The sequence below is a fragment of the Abramis brama genome (assembly GCF_963993115.1).
Source record: "Abramis brama genome assembly, chromosome: 13".
NCBI lineage: Eukaryota > Metazoa > Chordata > Actinopteri > Cypriniformes > Leuciscidae > Abramis > Abramis brama.
Window position 1 is genome coordinate 15,980,124 of NC_139975.1, and position 19,317 is coordinate 15,999,440.

The following is a 19,317-nucleotide window of genomic DNA, read 5'->3' on the forward strand; positions in this document are numbered from 1 at the left end:
TAGTAGTAACATTCTTTTAACATTATTCTCTAACGTTATTAGAAAGTTTTCAGCGGCTAGTTTTATTTTTGTTCTTAGAATGTTCTTTTAAAAGTTTGGAGAACATTCTTTAAAAACATTATTAAAATGTTTAGTAGTAACATTCTTTTAACATTATTCTCTAACGTTCTTAGAAAGTTTTCAGCGGCTAGTTTTATTTTTGTTCTTAGAATGTTCTTTTAAAAGTTTGGAGAACATTCTTTAAAAACATTTTTAAAATGTTTAGCGATAACATTCTTATAACATTATTCTCTAACGTTCTTAGAAAGTTTTCAGCGGGTAGTTTTATTTTTGTTCCCAGAATGTTCTTTTAAAAGTTTGGAGAACATTCTTTAAAAACATTATTAAAATGTTTAGTAGTAACATTCTTTTAACATTATTCTCTAACGTTCTTAGAACGTTTTCAGCGGGTAGTTTTATTTTTGTTCCCAGAATTTTTTCTTTAAATGTTTGGAGAACATTTTCTAAAAACATTATTAAAATGTTTAGTAGTAACATTTTTATAACATTATTCTCTAACGTTCTTATAATGTTTTCAGCGGGTAGTTTTATTTTTGTTCCCAGAATGTTTTTTTTAATGTTTAGAGAACATTTTTTTAAAAACATTATTAAAATGTTTAGTAATAACATTCTTATAACATTATTCAAATGTTTAGGTGTAACATTCTTACAACATTATTCTCTAACGTTCTTAGAAAGTTTTCAGGGGGTGTTTTTATTTTTGTTCCCAAAATGTTCTCTTAAACATAAAAAATGCTTAGCTATAACATTGTTAAAACATACAATTTTATTAATCTCTAAAATAAAACAAAAATCTAACAGGATTATGAATGGCATCCACATAAATTATTAGAAGTTCTGCGTACAGTAGATGCCCAACATTACATGAAGAACTCAGTAAAGTCCAATGTGCAATCACACGTCTTGACTGCTGTTTGCTCAGAGCGCTCATCATCAGTCTTTGGTTGTCTTGGTTCTTGCAGAAAAAGAATAAAGTCATCTGCATTAATAGGTGTTCTACTGTTCTTCTCTTCTTGTTTTTCAGCTGCTATCCCAGTTAGCAGAATTGAGCTCCATTCTCTGTGTGCATGGTAGAGTTTTTCCTCATAGCCTATAAAAGAAGATCATGCAACAGTGTAAACAAAAATAATACAAATACATATTACATATTAAGATCACAAGCAATATTGACTTTGAAAACTTTCAAAATTAGCCAGCCTAATTATTAATCAGAAATTAATTAGATTAGTTTATTTAAAAGTATAAATATGATACCTTATGAGTATCTATTTTGTTTCTGTAATTTAAAACATATACTTAATCCATTATATACATGTTAATAACACAACTAGAGGCTAAATTATTTTAACAAACTACAAACTTGGCTTGAGAAGTGTTAACCTTGAACTCAGGTCACCTTGAGCACAGCTGCAGCATGTCACAGCACTGCCCACGATGCTTTTGCACTGCTCTGCTCACGAACAGCTCATTTTCATCAGTTATATTGTCTATGGATTGTTACATTTCTTACAGATTTCTGCTTGTTTTAAATCAGATACAGATAAAGTAGAACTGCATTTGAATGCATTGGCGATGGAACAATTTCTAGTGTGATTTAATCATACCTGTGTATCGTCTCTTTGCTATTAGCTAAGCTGTAAGTTTTAGTTACTTCAAAAGCAGAAAGAAATATGCTATAACTTCTGTTTCTACGCAGTTTCTTATTGAGAAATCACAGGACAGTGTTGACACTAACTTTCTGTGCTCCAGTAGGTTTCTGTGTGCGCACAATCTGCATGTTAAATGTGAGCTACTGTCTGTGCATATGAAAGCTTGTTTCCGCCATGGAATACAATTTTTAAAAAAGGTAATTGCGACTCACAATTCAAACTTTTTTTTCTCAGAAGTGCGATATATAAACTCGCAATTGGCTGTTTGTAAGTCAGAATCACAGGATAAATTAGTAAAACCTGAGAAAAAAAAGCAATTCTGGCTTATTTTGTTTTTGCTGTCTTTTCTATATGAGGACATTAATGCACTTCATCAATACAGCCGCTCTTCAGCAGCATTTTAGCTTCATTTGAGAAAAACTATCATCATAAAACACAGAGAGACTCAAAGGTCTACACGGCAATCCGTCAAATAAAAGTTTGGTTTAACCTTTGAAGAAAGTTTTGCTTAAATCATTACATTTTAAATAATTGGTTATAGCAATTTAATTAAACCATTAAAATGGAATCAAGAAAACAAAACAAAAAAAAACTTTTGGGAGATGCGAGAGCGAAGTAGTCCAGTGATAATTAACAGGCAGCCATGGTTAATGCAATTTGCAAAGACCCGCCCCCTTTAGTTACTGTTGCTATGTCCAACAAGCCATGGCGCTCTCACGCCACACATCATGTTGTCACGCAATGAAAAATACATTGCGGATCAAAGAAAAAACGTTGAAACGTCTAAACGCCGAGACAAGACAGAGCAGGTTACTTTTGATATGAAACAAAGTCTCAACGTTTAATTTGTGTAATTTCTGTAGAAAAAAAATAATTTTTGTAAAATAGAAATGTAAAAAATAAATACCTGTCAATCAAACTCCCTCGAAGGGTGAATTCTGAGGGGAGTAAAAAAGACAGCTCACAATTCTGATATTTTCTTGCAATTGTGTGTTCCTGCCTCACAATTCTGAGAGAAAAAAAAACAAAAAAAACGGTAATTTTACTGATGGAAACAGACAGTAAAAAAGTGGACTTCAAAGATTTCTTATTCTGTAGCTCCCTGTGGGATTTTTTTGACAAGTCCATAAAAATGCATCCATCCATGATAAAAGTACTCCACACGGCTCTGGCAGGTTAATAAAGGCGAAAGGTGAAGCGAAGTGATGCGTTCGTGTAAGAAACATATCCACATTTTAGGGCTGGGAATCGATTAAAAAAAAGTAACTGATTATTTACACAATTTGCTGTAATTAAATGCAATTAATTGCATTTCCCCCAAGCTTGTAATCATCAATATTTAAACTTAGAATAACCTAATTAAACAACACAGGAAAAAAGGAACAGAAAATAGCCCTGTATTAAAATAATATTAAACATCAATATATCAATATATTATTATTTTTCAATAATCAATCAACATAATCAATTTAACAATTTATTATTATATTTTTTTTTTTACTAATTATCAAAATAAAACAGTCCTACAAAGCTATTATTACAAGAGCATGTGATCAGAGCAGGTAATTTTACCATTGTTGCCAGCATGACTATACCAGCTCAGTAGGGCTATTTCACAGAAGTCTACTACTGAGAAAATTCACGTTATTTGACTTTGCTTTCCAGTGCATGATCGGTACATGATTGGAGCGTTTGGGCCGTTAACGACAGAGCAGAACACGCAGCGCAAACACGGAGCAGAACATTGAGCAAAGAGCTCAATGTTTGCTCAATGTTGTGTGTGTGTGTCAGTGCGCCGACACACACACACGGAATGGAGAGCGCGGCGCGGAAAAGACCCGCTCATGAAAGCTGCGTGAGAATAAAACCTGATCGCCGAACACGGAGGGGCGGGACGGCATATTTTGCAGCCTTTTCCGCAACAGGAAGTCATTAAAACGAGGCAAAAAAAGTGCTGCGTTAATTGCGTTTTTTTTTTTTAACTCGTTATGCATCTCAAATTAATCGCAAAGATTAACGTGTTAATTCCCCCAGCCCTACCATATTTATAACTTTATCGACTTAAATAACTAGCTTCCAGCAGACAGCCATATGCAAGTCAAATTACGCCCAAAGAGTTATAGAGTCAACGCATCGATACGCATACGCGCCTGCAAGGCTACGCATCGCTACACTTCGGCCGCCATTATGCATCTATGCGTAGCAAAATGTGTCGTCCCAGTTTTTGATACGCGACGCACCATTGTATGCAATACTATGCGTTGTTGGTGGGGGCAAAACTGCAAGTTGCTTGTGTCCGACGTGTAGACTATAAAAGCCTCTTGTCCATGTATGACGTAGGAGTAGCATAAGCTTTGACGGCTCTCGCGGTTCAAACAAACAGGGCTAGGTAATAAATTCAAGCTCCTCCCACATTTCTCTTTATATGATTCTCTTTAATGATAATTTTTCTAAAAATCTCTGTGGAAAGAAAGTCAGATATAAATCTGGGACAGATATAAATCAGGCACGAGGGAGAAAAAAAGAGATCATTTTTATTTTGGAGTGCATTGTGCCTTTAAAATTGACTACGGTTTTATAAAATGCAGTGGATACTTACTAGTGATGGACTTGTTTCTCTGTTGGTGCCTGTTCTGCTCCGTGAACATTGTTCCGCTCCGTGAACATTGTTCCAATGCTTGATCTTAAGAAAATTTAAAAAGTGTGTTAATGTGTGTTAACAGACTATTGATCTGGGTGACATAGGACCATTTTTTATGTTTTCCTTAAGTGTTAGGCTATATAAATCTGGAGAACCCTTACTAACATTAACCATGGTTTTGCTACACTAACTAAATGGTAATAAATTATTGTAATCAATCCACCATAAAAACATTGTTTCTACACTTTACTATAATAAAAACCATGGTTAATTTAGCAAAGGACCCTGGGAACATGTCCTAAAAAGTTCTCTCGTTATTTACCGGTACTCCATGTTGTTCCAAAACTGTATGAATTTATTTTGTATAACCTTAATTAAGATATCTTGAGAAATGACTTCACTGTTTTGTTTTTTTCCATAAAATGGGTTCCAATGTTGTTTTATTCCCAACATTCTTGTGTTTCACAGAAGTAAGTCATACAGGTTTGAAAATAATTTCATTTTGAAAGGACATTTATGTTATGTATAAAGACACAATGTTCTCAGTTCACTCATTGTAAAGCTCCTATGCTGAGGTTTATTTAATTTTTTTCAAAATGTTGCAAGTAAAATGTTCTAATTGTGTTAACTCGTCACATTAGAAAAACGTTTTATAAAGAACATTCAACATCTCATCTCTCAATGATATCCTCAAAACATTTTCCTAATGTGACAGAGAGAATGTTCTTCTTTTGTTTTTATGAAACATTGGGACAATGTTATATTGAGATCATTGTACAACTTTAACTTTAGCAACATTCCCAAAATATGCTCAAAATGTTGCAAGTAGAATGTTCTTCTTTTGTTATCATGAAACATTGGGACAATGTTAATGTGTGTTAACAGACTATTGATCTGGGTGACATAGGACCATTTTTTATGTTTTCCTTAAGTGTTAGGCTATATAAATCTGGAGAACCCTTACTAACATTAACCATGGTTTTGCTACACTAACTAAATGGTAATAAATTATTGTAATCAATCCACCATAAAAACATTGTTTCTACACTTTACTATAATAAAAACCATGGTTAATTTAGCAAAGGACCCTGGGAACATGTCCTAAAAAGAACAGCTCGTCCAAAAAATAGAGTTCTCTCGTTATTTACCGGTACTCCATGTTGTTCCAAAACTGTATGAATTTATTTTGTATAACCTTAATTAAGATATCTTGAGAAATGACTTCACTGTTTTGTTTTTTTCCATAAAATGGGTTCCAATGTTGTTTTATTCCCAACATTCTTGTGTTTCACAGAAGTAAGTCATACAGGTTTGAAAATAATTTCATTTTGAAAGGACATTTATGTTTGGGTCAGCTAGGCCCGTAAACTCATATCAAGAAGACAGGTAAAATATTGTCTGGAGGGTTTGGACCAGTGTGCCTTTGAGCAGAGTTGACATGTTCTGCCTCTATTTCACGTGTATTTTACTATGACAATACTCACCGCAAGATCGTGTGGCTGGATAATATTTATTCCCAAAATTCCTAGATAATGGGAAGCACACACATACAGCAATATTATTAGCTATTTGTATTTACTTACTAAAAGAGACATTTGCAAAAGCTTGCAAAATTTTACTCACCAGCTCAAAAACATATTATGATGATGACTCATCATTTTGACTGTAGGCCGATATCCCGCGATCAACAATATTCAAAAGCCTAGTTTTCATAGTGTGGTTCGAGTTCCTCTCTGTATAAAGACACAATGTTCTCAGTTCACTCATTGTAAAGCTCCTTTTTTTATTTTTTTTTATCAAAAACTAAGTTAGCTGACAATATTTACACATGCTTAGCCTGAAACATTGACATAATGTCGATATTGCTCTAATCGCATTTAAAATTGGCTTCTCAATTTAACACACTATATTTTGATGTAGCAGAATGTATTTTTATATAAAATAAAGTTATTTACCTTCCGCAGATTGCAATATGTCCGTTACACGTACGTTGTTAAAATTCGTTGTCCATTTACATCCCGCAACTCGCTCAAAATAAAAATGTAACAGTACGATGCAAAATAATCCATGTTTTAAACAATGTAAAAGCCACAGAACCGAAGGAGGCTAGTACTGAAGATCCCGAGCAGCAGCAGCGCGCGCACACACACACACACACACACACACACACACACTCTAACAGACGAATATTCAAACTTGACCAGTAAAAGGCGCGCATAGCTGCCATTGGCCAGATTCCTGGATGACAGTCTGAATAACCAATCATGCTCAAAACAACTCGAAGAGACAGCCAATAATGTGGTAACATTGCAATTACAGGAAAAGATGACATGTTTTAAAATAAAGAATATGAAAAAAATGTGCACGTGCTATTTATTTAGTTGTATTTGTAAGCTGGCTGTTATATTTAATCAATTGGTTAAATGGTGTCTTCATTGCAGTGCATGATAAAAAAAAAAAAACTTACAATAACATATAAATAATAATAATAAATAACATAAATAATATATACCATATATAACAAAATTATATTTACCACTGCTCTGCCAACAGCAGTTTAAAAGAGCAAACATATTATATATTAAACAGAGCAAACATTGCATATGTAGGCTATTCATATACAATTCTGTATACCTTACCTACATGAAAAAATAATGGATTGGTGTCATGGTGACATTAGAGTTACATTCATGTGACCCATAATGATCCTTTTGCACTTTAACAAAATATTGACCTTTCCTTTAGAAACACTCTTATGCCTAATAATGTCAACTTGCTTTTCACCCTGTGTGGCACTGTTACACAACCTGTTGGTTTAGGGTTAATCCTCTGTCCAACACAACACTTTGCTAACATTGGCATAATTCTATACAAGTTGCAACATATACCCCGGGTTTCACAGGCAAGGTTTAAGCCTGCAGTCCCAGACTAAAATGCACGTTTAAGCTGTTTTACCTGAAAGCAACTTGCACTGACAAATCTTAAAATATGTCAGTGCCATTGTTTTGTCTCAAGATGCACACCAGTAATGTTTCTTTTTTCTTTTTTCTAAGGCACATTTTTAAAAGCTAATTAAATGCACTAAGGCCTAATCCTGGCTTAATCTAAACTCTGTGAAACCGGGTCTGGGTTAGAAATTAAGGGTTAAGGTTAACCATAACTCTAACCCTAACCCTTGTCTACAGACTTTTATTTAACAGCATGGATAGACTCCAAGGTGTTGACTGCAGTGGTTAGGCCTTTAGCGTTGATACAGGATGAATAACTTCTCACTGTGACAGTCTGTAATGTATTTTAGCAAAGAGTGTTTGTATGGATTGTCCCTAATTAAGCTAGAGCTATTGGTGCATTCAAGTCATGTCATAAAGATCGTATTTACAAGTTGAACGCCAACACAATGATGAGAATATGAGTAGGAAGCTCAGGATTTTCTTTAACCCCGATCTTGAAGAGTTAGGGGCGTGTCAGTGGGAAACATTGTGGGATACCACTATACTTAGGTATTCAGCAGTGACAATGAAATAAGCTAATGCCTGCACAAAATATGATAGCATTAATATATAACAGTATAATATGTGATGATAAAGTTTACAGTGGCTTCATTAATTTAAAACATTAAAAAAATTGTAAAACCTCATGAATACAAACTTCCCAGGAGGACTTAAACGCACCATATGTTCCATCGTGAACCCTGTTGGCCTGCTGTCAGACCAGCAAGCTCAATTTAACAATAATTGTGTAGTTTGATTGCTAAATGTTACATTTAAAATGTTCTAGTTTTGTTAACATGTCACATTACAAGAACGTTTTTTTAAAAACACTCATCATCTCAGGTCTCAGTTATATCCTCAAAACATTTTACGAACATTGTTTTGATAATGTTCCTCCTGTTATTATGGAACATTGTGCCAATGTTTTACTGAGAACATTATATAATCTGTTATCTCAACAACATCCTCAAAACATCCTCAAAATGTTGCAAGTAAAATGTTCTAATTGTGTTAACACATAACATTACAAGAACGTTTTATAAAGAACATTCAACATCTCATCTCTCAATGATATCCTCAAAACATTTTCCTAATGTGACAGAGAGAATGTTCTTCTTTTGTTATCATGAAACATTGGGACAATGTTATATTGAGATCATTGTACAAACTTTAACTTTAGCAACATTCCCAAAATATGCTCAAAATGTTGCAAGTAGAATGTTCTTCTTTTGTTTTCACGAAACATTGGGACAATGTTATTTTGAGATCATTGTACAAACTTTAACTTTAGCAACATTCCCAAAATATGCTCAAAATGTTGCAAGAAGAATGTTCTTCTTTTGTTATCATGAAACATTGGGACAATGTTATATTGAGATCATTGTACACACTTTAACTTTAGCAACATTCCCAAAATATGCTCAAAATGTTGCAAGTAGAATGTTCTTCTTTTGTTTTCACGAAACATTGGGACAATGTTATATTGAGATCATTGTACAAACTTTAACTTTAGCAACATTCCCAAAATATGCTCAAAATGTTGCAAGTAGAATGTTCTTCTTTTGTTTTCACGAAACATTGGGACAATGTTATTTTGAGATCATTGTACAAACTTTAACTTTAGCAACATTCCCAAAATATGCTCAAAATGTTGCAAGAAGAATGTTCTTCTTTTGTTTTTATGAAACATTGGGACAATGTTATATTGAGATCATTGTACAAACTTTAACTTTAGCAACATTCCCAAAATATGCTCAAAATGTTGCAAGAAGAATGTTCTTCTTTTGTTATCATGAGACATTGGGACAATGTTATATTGAGATCATTGTACAAACTTTAACTTTAGCAACATTCCCAAAATATGCTCAAAATGTTGCAAGTAGAATGTTCTTCTTTTGTTTTCACGAAACATTGGGACAATGTTATTTTGAGATCATTGTACAAACTTTAACTTTAGCAACATTCCCAAAATATGCTCAAAATGTTGCAAGAAGAATGTTCTTCTTTTGTTTTTATGAAACATTGGGACAATGTTATATTGAGATCATTGTACAAACTTTAACTTTAGCAACATTCCCAAAATATGCTCAAAATGTTGCAAGAAGAATGTTCTTCTTTTGTTATCATGAGACATTGGGACAATGTTATATTGAGATCATTGTACAAACTTTAACTTTAGCAACATTCCCAAAATATGCTCAAAATGTTGCAAGTAGAATGTTCTTCTTTTGTTATCATGAAACATTGGGACAATGTTATATTGAGATCATTGTACAAACTTTAACTTTAACAACATTCCCAAAATATGCTCAAAATGTTGCAAGTAGAATGTTCTTCTTTTGTTATCATGAAACATTGGGACAATGTTATTTTGAGATCATTGTACAAACATTAACTTTAACAACATTCCCAAAATATTCTCAAAATGTTGCAAATAAAAATGTTATAATTTTGTTAACTCGTCACATTAAAAGAACGTTTTATAAAGAACAATAAACATCTCATCTCTCAATGATATCCTCAAAACATTTTCCTAACGTGACAGAGAGAACATTCTTCATTTGTTATAATGAAACATTGGGACAATGTTATTTTGAGATCATTGTATAAACTTTAACTTTAACAACATTCCCAAAATATGCTCAAAATGTTGCAAGTAAAATGTTTTAATTTAGTTAACTTGTCACATTAAAAGAACGTTTTATAAAGAACAATAAACATCTCATTTCTCAATGATATCCTCAAAACATTTTCCTAATGTGACAGAAAGAACGTTCTTCTTTTGTTATGATGAAACATTAAGACATCGTTATTTTGAGATCATTGTACAAACTTTAACTTTAACAACATTTCCAAAATATTCTCAAAATGTTGCAAATAAAATGTTATAATTTTGTTAACTCGTAACATTAGAAGAACGTTTTATAAAGAACATTAAACATCTCATCTCTCAATGATATCCTCAAAACATTTTCCTAACGTGACAGAGAGAACGTTTTTCTTTTGTTATAATGAAACATAGGGACAATGATATTTTGAGATCATAGTACAACTTGTTACTTCAGAAACATTCCCAAAACATCTTTTGAATGTTGCAGTTAAAATGTTATATCTTAGTTTTCATATAACGTTATAGGAACATTTTTTAAAATGAGAAAACATCCTTAAAATGTTCGGTAAACATTACATTCAAATGTTTTCTTTAGAACATTAACCAAACTTGTAGGGAATGTTAGCGAAAGTTCTGAGAACGTTCCCTGCTAGCTGGGTTGGCTATTATTGTTGCGGAGACTCTTAACTGACAGCAAAGCTGTTGACCAAAACACTGAACAAACACTTGTTTTTGTGATTTTTTAAAAAGCATGCTTGTAAAGAGCCCGTTATTAGTTTAATGTTTTCTTTCTTTCTTTCTTTCTTTCTTTCTTTCTTTCTTTCTTTCTTTCTTTCTTTCTTTCTTTCTTTCTTTCTTTCTTTCTTTTTCTTTCTTTCTCTCACACTATCTATGCATCTATATCTCTATATCTGACAGTGGTCTGTATTTTGAGCTAATTGCCTGCCCGTCTCAGGGGAGATGTAAAGGATAATTTGACGTAGAGGCACAGCCGGAGCTAATAATCCATCAGCTATTTCAAGGTCTGTGGCACCTGTCAGATATGTCTCTTATGCTCAGGAGAGGAGAAGATCGTTTTCATTGCTACAGTACCTGCCACTCGCCTATTGCTCTTGCCAAAGTGAGAGAAGATTATATAAGCCAACGTCACTCTATCCCCAATTACCAATTTCCACCAAATAATGGTACTGTAATAAAAATTAATAATGCATTAAAGACTGTCTAATATCATTTTTTACTGATAAAAACATACAGTTAACCAAGACAAATTTCTCTTAAGCCAAATGCACACTACAAGTCAGAAGGTCTTCAGCAGGTTGACAGTTTTTTGTTTCCCACAGTGTCGGTTATCGCAGTCTACATGTATCAATACATCATTCTCCCACCCTGTCTGTAGTTATAGAACTGAAATTCATTCTCACACACATAACATGAGAAAATGTGGCTGACACACAGCGGATGAAATGTGCAGCAGTTTGATGGGCTTTTTTTGGCTCCTGCTTCCCACTGCCTTGCCCTCCTCTTTTGCACTTTCGTGCTTTTGCAATCTCATTGGCTGTTGCTTGTTGCTGTTTTCTTGGTGGTCAGGATTGTGCACACACCTCAAAACGTGGTCAGCTGTATTTTAAATCAGTGTGTCAGCGTCTGTGGCTTGTCTAACAGGTGGGCCAAGTTGGTGACAGAAATGCAGTGCAAGTTGGCCATAGTGTGTGTGTGTGTGTGTGTGTGTGTGTGTGTGTGCGTATTTTTTTGTTTTTTTGTTTATTTTTTGGTCTCAGAAATCAAAGAATGGCGTTGTTGAGAACAGATTTGTGCATTACATTTCTCTAAAAGACTTTCATAGTCCAGGTTCCAGAAAGCTTATTTTCCCTCATATGTCTTCTCTCCAGAGGGATGGTGAGTGGTGTACAGGTGGATGTCATTTTAACAGTTGCCACCTTCTTTAAGCTAACATAATGCTTCAATTAGAAAAGCAATTAATCTCAATATTCCCTCAAATCCTCTGCAACAAATCATGTGCATTATCCATATTGGCTTTGCAAATCTCTGGTAAATTTGATGAGAAATATAGCTTACCTTGAAAAGATGACTTAAAAGGGATAGTTCAACCAAAAATGAAAATTCCATCATCATTTACTCACCCTCAAGTTGTTCCAAACCTGTATGAATTTCTTTCTTCTGCTGAACACAAAGAAGATATTTTGATACTTCTTTCAAAATATCTTCTTTGTGTTCAACAATAAAACATTATAATTACTGTATGTTCCAACATACTGTATGCTACAACTTAATTACTGTATGCTTCTTTTGGCCAAATCCTAAAACAGCTTTGCATGTATCCTTAGCAGTAAAGACAATCCCAAAATGCTTTACATCATGCTCATTTAAAAAATAAATCCAAGATGGCAGACAAGATACTTGTTGGTTCATTAAAAAGTGGCAGTAAAACATATACAATGTTACAATAGATTATTATTTAAATAATTTTTTTTAACATTCTATTTATCAAAGAATCCTGAAATATCACAATTTCCACAGAAAATACGAAGCAGCACACCTGTTTTCAACATTGATAACAATAAGAAATGTTTCTTGAGCAGCAAATCAGCATATAATGATTTCTGAAGGATCATGTGACACTGAAGACTTGAGTAATGATGTTGACAATTCAGTTTTACCATCAAAGGAAAAAATGACATTTTAAAATGTATTAAATAGAAAGCAGATATTTTAAATTGTAATTATTTTTTGCTGAATTTTTGATCAAGTAAGTTCAGCCTTGGTGAATGGTAGTGTTGTGTAAATGCATTTCTTTCAATCCTGAAAAGTATAGCTGAACATAATTAAATAAATAAATCCCTCCATCCATTCTCCATATCGCTTATTCTCTCTAGGGTCATGGGAGGCTGGAGCCTGTCCCAGAATTTCAGGCCGCAGGCAAGGAAACACCCTGGACAGGGGATAATTAAATGAATAATTACATATAGGTTAAATTAAAATGAGTGAATTTAGTAAGTAAGGAGCACTGTTTGTGTGGTGTAACCATGTAGATGTGTAAGGTAAGGATTGAAAATAAAAGTTATATTATGAGACCCTAATATTAACTTGACTTTTATTGACAGATATTTGAACGAGTTTAAATATGTATAGTATTTTTTTCAGGAATTATTATTATTATTATTATTATTATTATTATTGTATTTATCTATTGTGCTTAAACAACTGTGAAATCATTTGCAAAGTTCATATTAGGACATACTGCTATCAAGTATGAAGCAGAACATGGCTTTCTCAGAAGTGACAGTGGTGCACAAAGCTCTTTCTTAAAACACTGAGGTTCTTCCTGCCAAATCTGCATCTGATGGACATGATTTAGACAATAGCATAATCATTGATAAGCGGGGAACATTATTACCATGCAATCAGAGCAGTGGACACTCATTTATCTCAATCATCTTCATTGTCTTTATTCTCTTCTGGACTTCAACCCATCATCAACCCGTTCACCATCACCTTTCAATACATTCTCAAAGCCAAGTTTGGAATATTAATCCAACTTTTCTGCTCCAATTAACATGCCTTGTGGGTCTAGCAGGGATGAATGGTCAAGGACAATAATACTTAAGAAAAATGTTCAGAAGTTACATTCACCATGGTGGTGGAACTCATATTGTACAAGTTTTCTGGAAGGTTCTTGTCCCTGAGGAAGAAGAGCTTAGGTGACTCAGGAGAGAGTCGTGTTGTTCATTTTAAGAAATCATTCTGAAGACTATGTTCTGCATCATGGCCTCTATTCTTCCTTTGTTCCATTCATTTTTCCCCTCTATTTGGTCATAGCTGGTGGCCGATGTCTCGGCAGAGACACTTCAGTGATCCCTGGCCCCCTGGAGTTCGATCACCTTATCTGCCCAGGACACATTTCCTTGGGGAAATCTTTCACATACTACCTTGGACCTTTCTCCAACAGGAAGAATGCTGCACATGTTCTCCATCTCCAGCAACCACTCTGTTGCTAATCAAGACAGCTAAACGGATAAACACAGCTTGATGCCATGGGTTCTGCTTCCTCTCCTCTCTGATTCCCTGTCTTGTTTTATTGGGCATACTTATTGCCCTGAACTAGAGGTTAGCTTCGAATTGTCATTACTTCTTCCACCTCCGCATTTCAGTTTGGCACTGAGAACAGAAGCCTTGTGTTTAGAACCAGACGAGGTGAACTGTTTTGTCTGCTAATTAGTTAGTAAGGCCAGCAGGGGCCGACTGGGATTAAAGTCGTTGGCTCCCCTTCGCCTGTCTGAAGTTCTGTTTTAAGTTAAACACTGCTCTCTGCTATATAACCTCACTTAAGGTGGTGTGAAATTATGCTTCATTCTCCAACTGTTATACATTTTGTTTTAAAGGTAAAGATTAGGCTATTCTGTATTTTTATTTAAGGAGTGATCGTTTTGATACAACATCCGTTTCAGAAGTGTCGATATCTGACAGCCACTTTGGGTTGTTTCCCAGCTGCCATTGGTGCAACTGGCATGTGCATATAATCATATCACATTGTGCAAAGCAGATGCAATGTTTTGCCCTTATTTTGGGTTGGTAGGCAGCAAGAACACTGAATATGTAAAAGCTTATTGAACTTTTGCTTGAGTGATTTCTCTTAATTATTCAAATGATCAGATTCAAGAGGACTGAGAGGCAGAAATTAATGGATTACAACAGCCCATTTCTCTGCGGGCACGCTCTCTCCTCTATTGTCTCACTCCATCCCCGCTGATGCTCAGAGCAGCTGGACTTGCTGTAACGTTTGTGCCATGATGGGTGGAGGGTGGGGGCTGAATAATGGCAACCAGGGAGCAAAGAGGTATTAGAAGAGATCGATAGCTGGCAACCCAGAGAGCCAGCCCATAATCTCCGTCAGCCATGTAGGAAAGTACATTATTGCGACTACAAAGCTTATTAACAAACCCACAGGTCGTGCATTATTGAAATGGTGGTGGTTTTATGAGGCTCAATTCAAAGAGGAAGGGAAGGAAAAAAGGGACAAACATAAATTATGCAGCCTTTCCATGATCTGTGCAGCAGCTTTCTCTTGAAAATATTGCTTTTGTTTGGGCTTTAATTGGATTCATAGTTTGAAAGCTTTGTCAACTGGCAATTTTGTTTGTGTGTGTGTGTGTGTGCGTGTGCGTGTGTGTGCGTGTGCGTGTGCGTGTGCGTGTGTTCGCGCGTGTGTGTGTGTGTCTAGTTTGTGTAGATACTACAGCGGTGTAGCAGTATTACCCATTAGTCTATTTTCTTGAGAGAGAAAGAGAGAAGAAAAGGTCCCAGAGTAGGAGAAACTTACACATTGCTCTCTCCTAACTGTGGCCTGGGGCTTAGTGGTTAGTTGATATTCAAAAGAGATTCTTTAACAATATAGATCTTCCATTCATTATTGTGTCATTATATTATTTGCCGACTTGCCTTGCTTCATTTTGGAGGCCTTACATTGTGTTTTCTTTCCAACACAGTTTGTCCAGCTCATTATTATGTTGTTCTGAGGAAATTGACTGAGCTGAATGACAAACAAAGAATCTCCTGGTAACATAAATGTTCAAATTAGACTGAATTACAGACAAACCTACATTTGATTACACTTCTTAAAACCCTAAAATCTTGTTTAAACAGTCTTATATAACAACTTCACACATTAGTTGCTCGAAGACAGATGTTTATAAATTCAAATTTCTCAGAATAGCATGTAACTGTAGTAGTTGGCATTTATTATACACTTTTAGAAGAAATGTTTCTATGTACAGTAGAAACTTAAAGGGTTCTTTTTAGTGTTTGGAACACCCCAAAAAGGTTCAATAGGAGATAATGATAATATTTTGAACCCTGAAAAGAATACATATGGACCCTTTATAAATTCTCAGCCAAAACAACCCAACACTCTGTTGCCAAGTAAAAAGGTTCTATACTTTTACGCTTTCCAAACATTGGAGCATAACATTTTATAAATGTTTTTTGTTATACTGCCACAACATGCCATCCATGCACCTGTAGCTCAAACAAAAGGTCTTGGGTGCTATAGCAATGCCAAGGTTGTGCGTTTAATTCCCAGAGAATGCATGAACTAATAACAACACAGGCTCCTGGAAAAACGTAGCTGTGGCAACATTTTTGCAAAATGCAAAATACGTACCAATATGTGTATCACTGCAGTCTCCAATAGAAATGAACACTAGAGGCAGTAAAACAGCAAGCACTTTTAATCGTTTTTGTCTCGCTAGCTCAGCTGATACAGAATTGTACTTGTGATGCAGAGAGCGTGGGTACGAATCCCGTGAAAGATGAGTCACAATAAAAGAACGCTAAAATGGCATGCTTTCGTTAACACTATCAGGCAGGTTTTACTGTAGGGATGGGGAACATCGGTCCTGGAGGGCCGCTGCCCTGCAGATTTTAGTTCCAACCCTAAACCCAAACACACCTGAACAAACTAATCAATGTCTTCAGGATTACTAAGGCTACAGACAGGTGAGTTTGTTTTCAGGGTTGGAGCTAAAATCTGCAGGACAGCAGCCCTCCAGGACTGACGTTCCCCATCCCTGGTTTAGGGTTTAGTGTAGAAGTTCGTTATTTTAAAATGAAGCATTGAGCTTTTAGCGCCACTCACCGGACATTTCAATTCAGAACTGCGGTGATGCGTACAAACTCCAACGTAACTAGATGTACCGCATGGCGGTACAAAATATGACCGCCGCTCAGGCCTGCACTGGCTTTCCACAAAAAGAAATGACGTGGAGCAATTTGGCTGTATTGCATATACCTAAAAAAAGTAGTAGTATGTGCATGTCTGTCTGTGTGTGTGTGTGTGTGTATGTGTGTGTGTTTGTGTATGTGTGTGTCTGTGTGTGTGTGTGTCTGTGCGTGTATGTATGCGTGCGTACATGTGTGTGCGCGTGTGTGTTTGTGTGTGTGTCTGTGCATGTGGATTTGTATGTGTGTGTGTATGGGTGTGTGTCTGTGCGTGTGGATGTCAGTGTGTGTGCATGCTTGCGTTTGTTTGTATTCCTGCATGTGTGTGTGTGACAGTTAGGGTTGCCAACTTCAGAAAAGGAAAATGCGGGACAATCGTGGTTAGGAAAATGAGGGACACTCAAAATATTTGTACTGTATCACACAGTGTACGTCATTTCAGTGTCTGCAGTTAAGTTTGTGTTTAAAAGGTTATCAGACATAAACACATTTGTATTGCTTAACCTATTTAATTCTAAAAATAATTTTAATGTCATACATGAAAAAAGTCACATTACAAACAAACCATAGTTCAAAATAACAGCATTTATCTAAAATAGAAAGCTTTTTTAACATTATACACTAGGCTTACAGTTCAAAAGTTTGGGGTTAGTAAGATTATTTTTTGGGAAAAAAAATAAAGTAAGTAATTGCCTACTTTTATTCAGCAAGGATGCATTACATTAATCAAAAGTGACAGTTAAGATAATGTTACAAAAGCTTTCTATGTACTTTCTAAAAGCTTTAAAACATTAATAATAATCAGAAATGTTTTTTGAGCATATTATTCCCTCAGGTAGATTACATGTTTTCTTGCGTGGCTGGATGTTAGACTCATGAACAATAATCACGTTGTTTGCATTCGCCAAAATTGCAGCACTGCTTCTGTTGCTGTTGTATCAGTCAGTGGTTTATCAGCTTGTCAAAAAACGGGACACGGGAGGTCACGCAAGGGACAAATAAATTAGGCCCAAAATGCGGGACGTCCCGCCTAATTCGGGACAGTTGGCAACCTTAGTGACAGTATCATCCTAAACCAGCAACCCTTCGCTCAACACCACCATCTACAGGCCGATGAGTGTACAGTCACTAAATGTGCACATAAATGAATTTATTTTATACCCCCCCATGGATGAAATTCTACGAAACTTAGCATACCCCCAGAGGATGTCAAGTTAATCATACACATGAAATATGGTGCAGTTCTGAACATCTCAACTGAAGATAGGGGCGATTAAAGCAGAGTAATATTGCATTTTCATTTTTTATGGGAGGGGCGCAAATCACAAATGAGTGATTATGGGCTAGGTTGATGTGGGCCCTTAAGAGCAACATACCATAAAAATTTCTTCATCCTCGGTGCCACGGTTCAGGTAGTTATTTAGGAAAAACTGCATTTTTTGGGTTTGGGGGGGCCCAGCGCGGGGGGGGAGTGGCCCCCGGGGACCAAACGAAATTTTTCCGTAAAAGTCTAGTGGGGCTACATGCCCACCAAATTTCATGTTCCCCGGTGTTTCGGTGTCCCTGGTATCGTTGACGAAAAATTCACGGGGGGCCCAGCGCGCGGGGGGGAGTGGCCCCCGGGGACCAAACGAAATTTTTCCGTAAAAGTCTAGTGGGGCTACATGCCCACCAAATTTCATGTTTCCTGGTGTTTCGGTGTCCCTGGTATCGTTGACGAAAAATTCACGGGGGGCCCAGCGCGGGGGGGGAGTGGCCTCCGGGGACCAAACGAAATTTTTCCGTAAAAGTCTAGTGGGGCTACATGCCCACCAAATTTCATGTTCCCCGGTGTTTCGGTGTCCCTGGTATCGTTGACGAAAAATTCACGGGGGGCCCAGCGCGGGGGGGGAGTGGCCCCCGGGGACCAAACGAAATTTTTCCGTAAAAGTCTAGTGGGGCTACATGCCCACCAAATGTCATGTTCCCCGGTGTTTCGGTGTCCCTGGTATCGTTGACGAAAAATTCACGGGGGGCCCAGCGCGGGGGGGGAGTGGCCCCCGGGGACCAAACGAAATTTTTCCGTAAAAGTCTAGTGGGGCTACATGCCCACCAAATTTCATGTTTCCCGGTGTTTCGGTGTCCCTGGTATCGTTGACGAAAAATTCACGGGGGGCCCAGCGCGGGGGGGGAGTGGCCCCCGGGGACCAAATGAAATTTTTCTGTAAAAGTCTAGTAGACCAACATACCATAAAAATTTCTTCATCCTCGGTGCCACGGTTCAGGTAGTTATTTAGGAAAAACTGCATTTTTGGGGTTTGGGGGGGCCCAGTGTGGGGGGGGAGTGGCCCCCGGGGACCAAACGAAATTTTTTCGTAAAAGTCTAGTGGGGCTACATGCCCACCAAATTTCATGTTCCCCGGTGTTTCGGTGTCCCTGGTATCGTTGACGAAAAATTCATGGGGGGCCCAGCGCGGGGGGGGAGTGGCCCCCGGGGACCAAACGAAATTTTTCCGTAAAATCTATAGTGGGGCTACATGCCCACCAAATTTCAACGTTCCCCGGTGTTTCGGTGTCCCTGGTATCGTTGACGAAAAATTCACGGGGGGCCCAGCGCAGGGGGGGGAGTGGCCCCCGGGGACCAAACAAAAT

At 36.5% G+C, this 19,317-nt stretch overlaps 1 long non-coding RNA gene across 1 annotated transcript; it reads right to left on the minus strand.

Annotated features, from left to right (window-relative positions):
- Positions 1-735: 735 nt before the first annotated feature.
- On the minus strand, positions 736-5,684 carry LOC311095303. Its single transcript, XR_014608814.1, has 3 exons — positions 4,309-5,684; positions 2,617-2,718; positions 736-1,150 (listed from the first exon to the last, which is right to left on the minus strand). It is a non-coding gene; the product is annotated as an uncharacterized lncRNA (long non-coding RNA).
- Between the last annotated feature and the right edge of the window lie 13,633 nt (positions 5,685-19,317).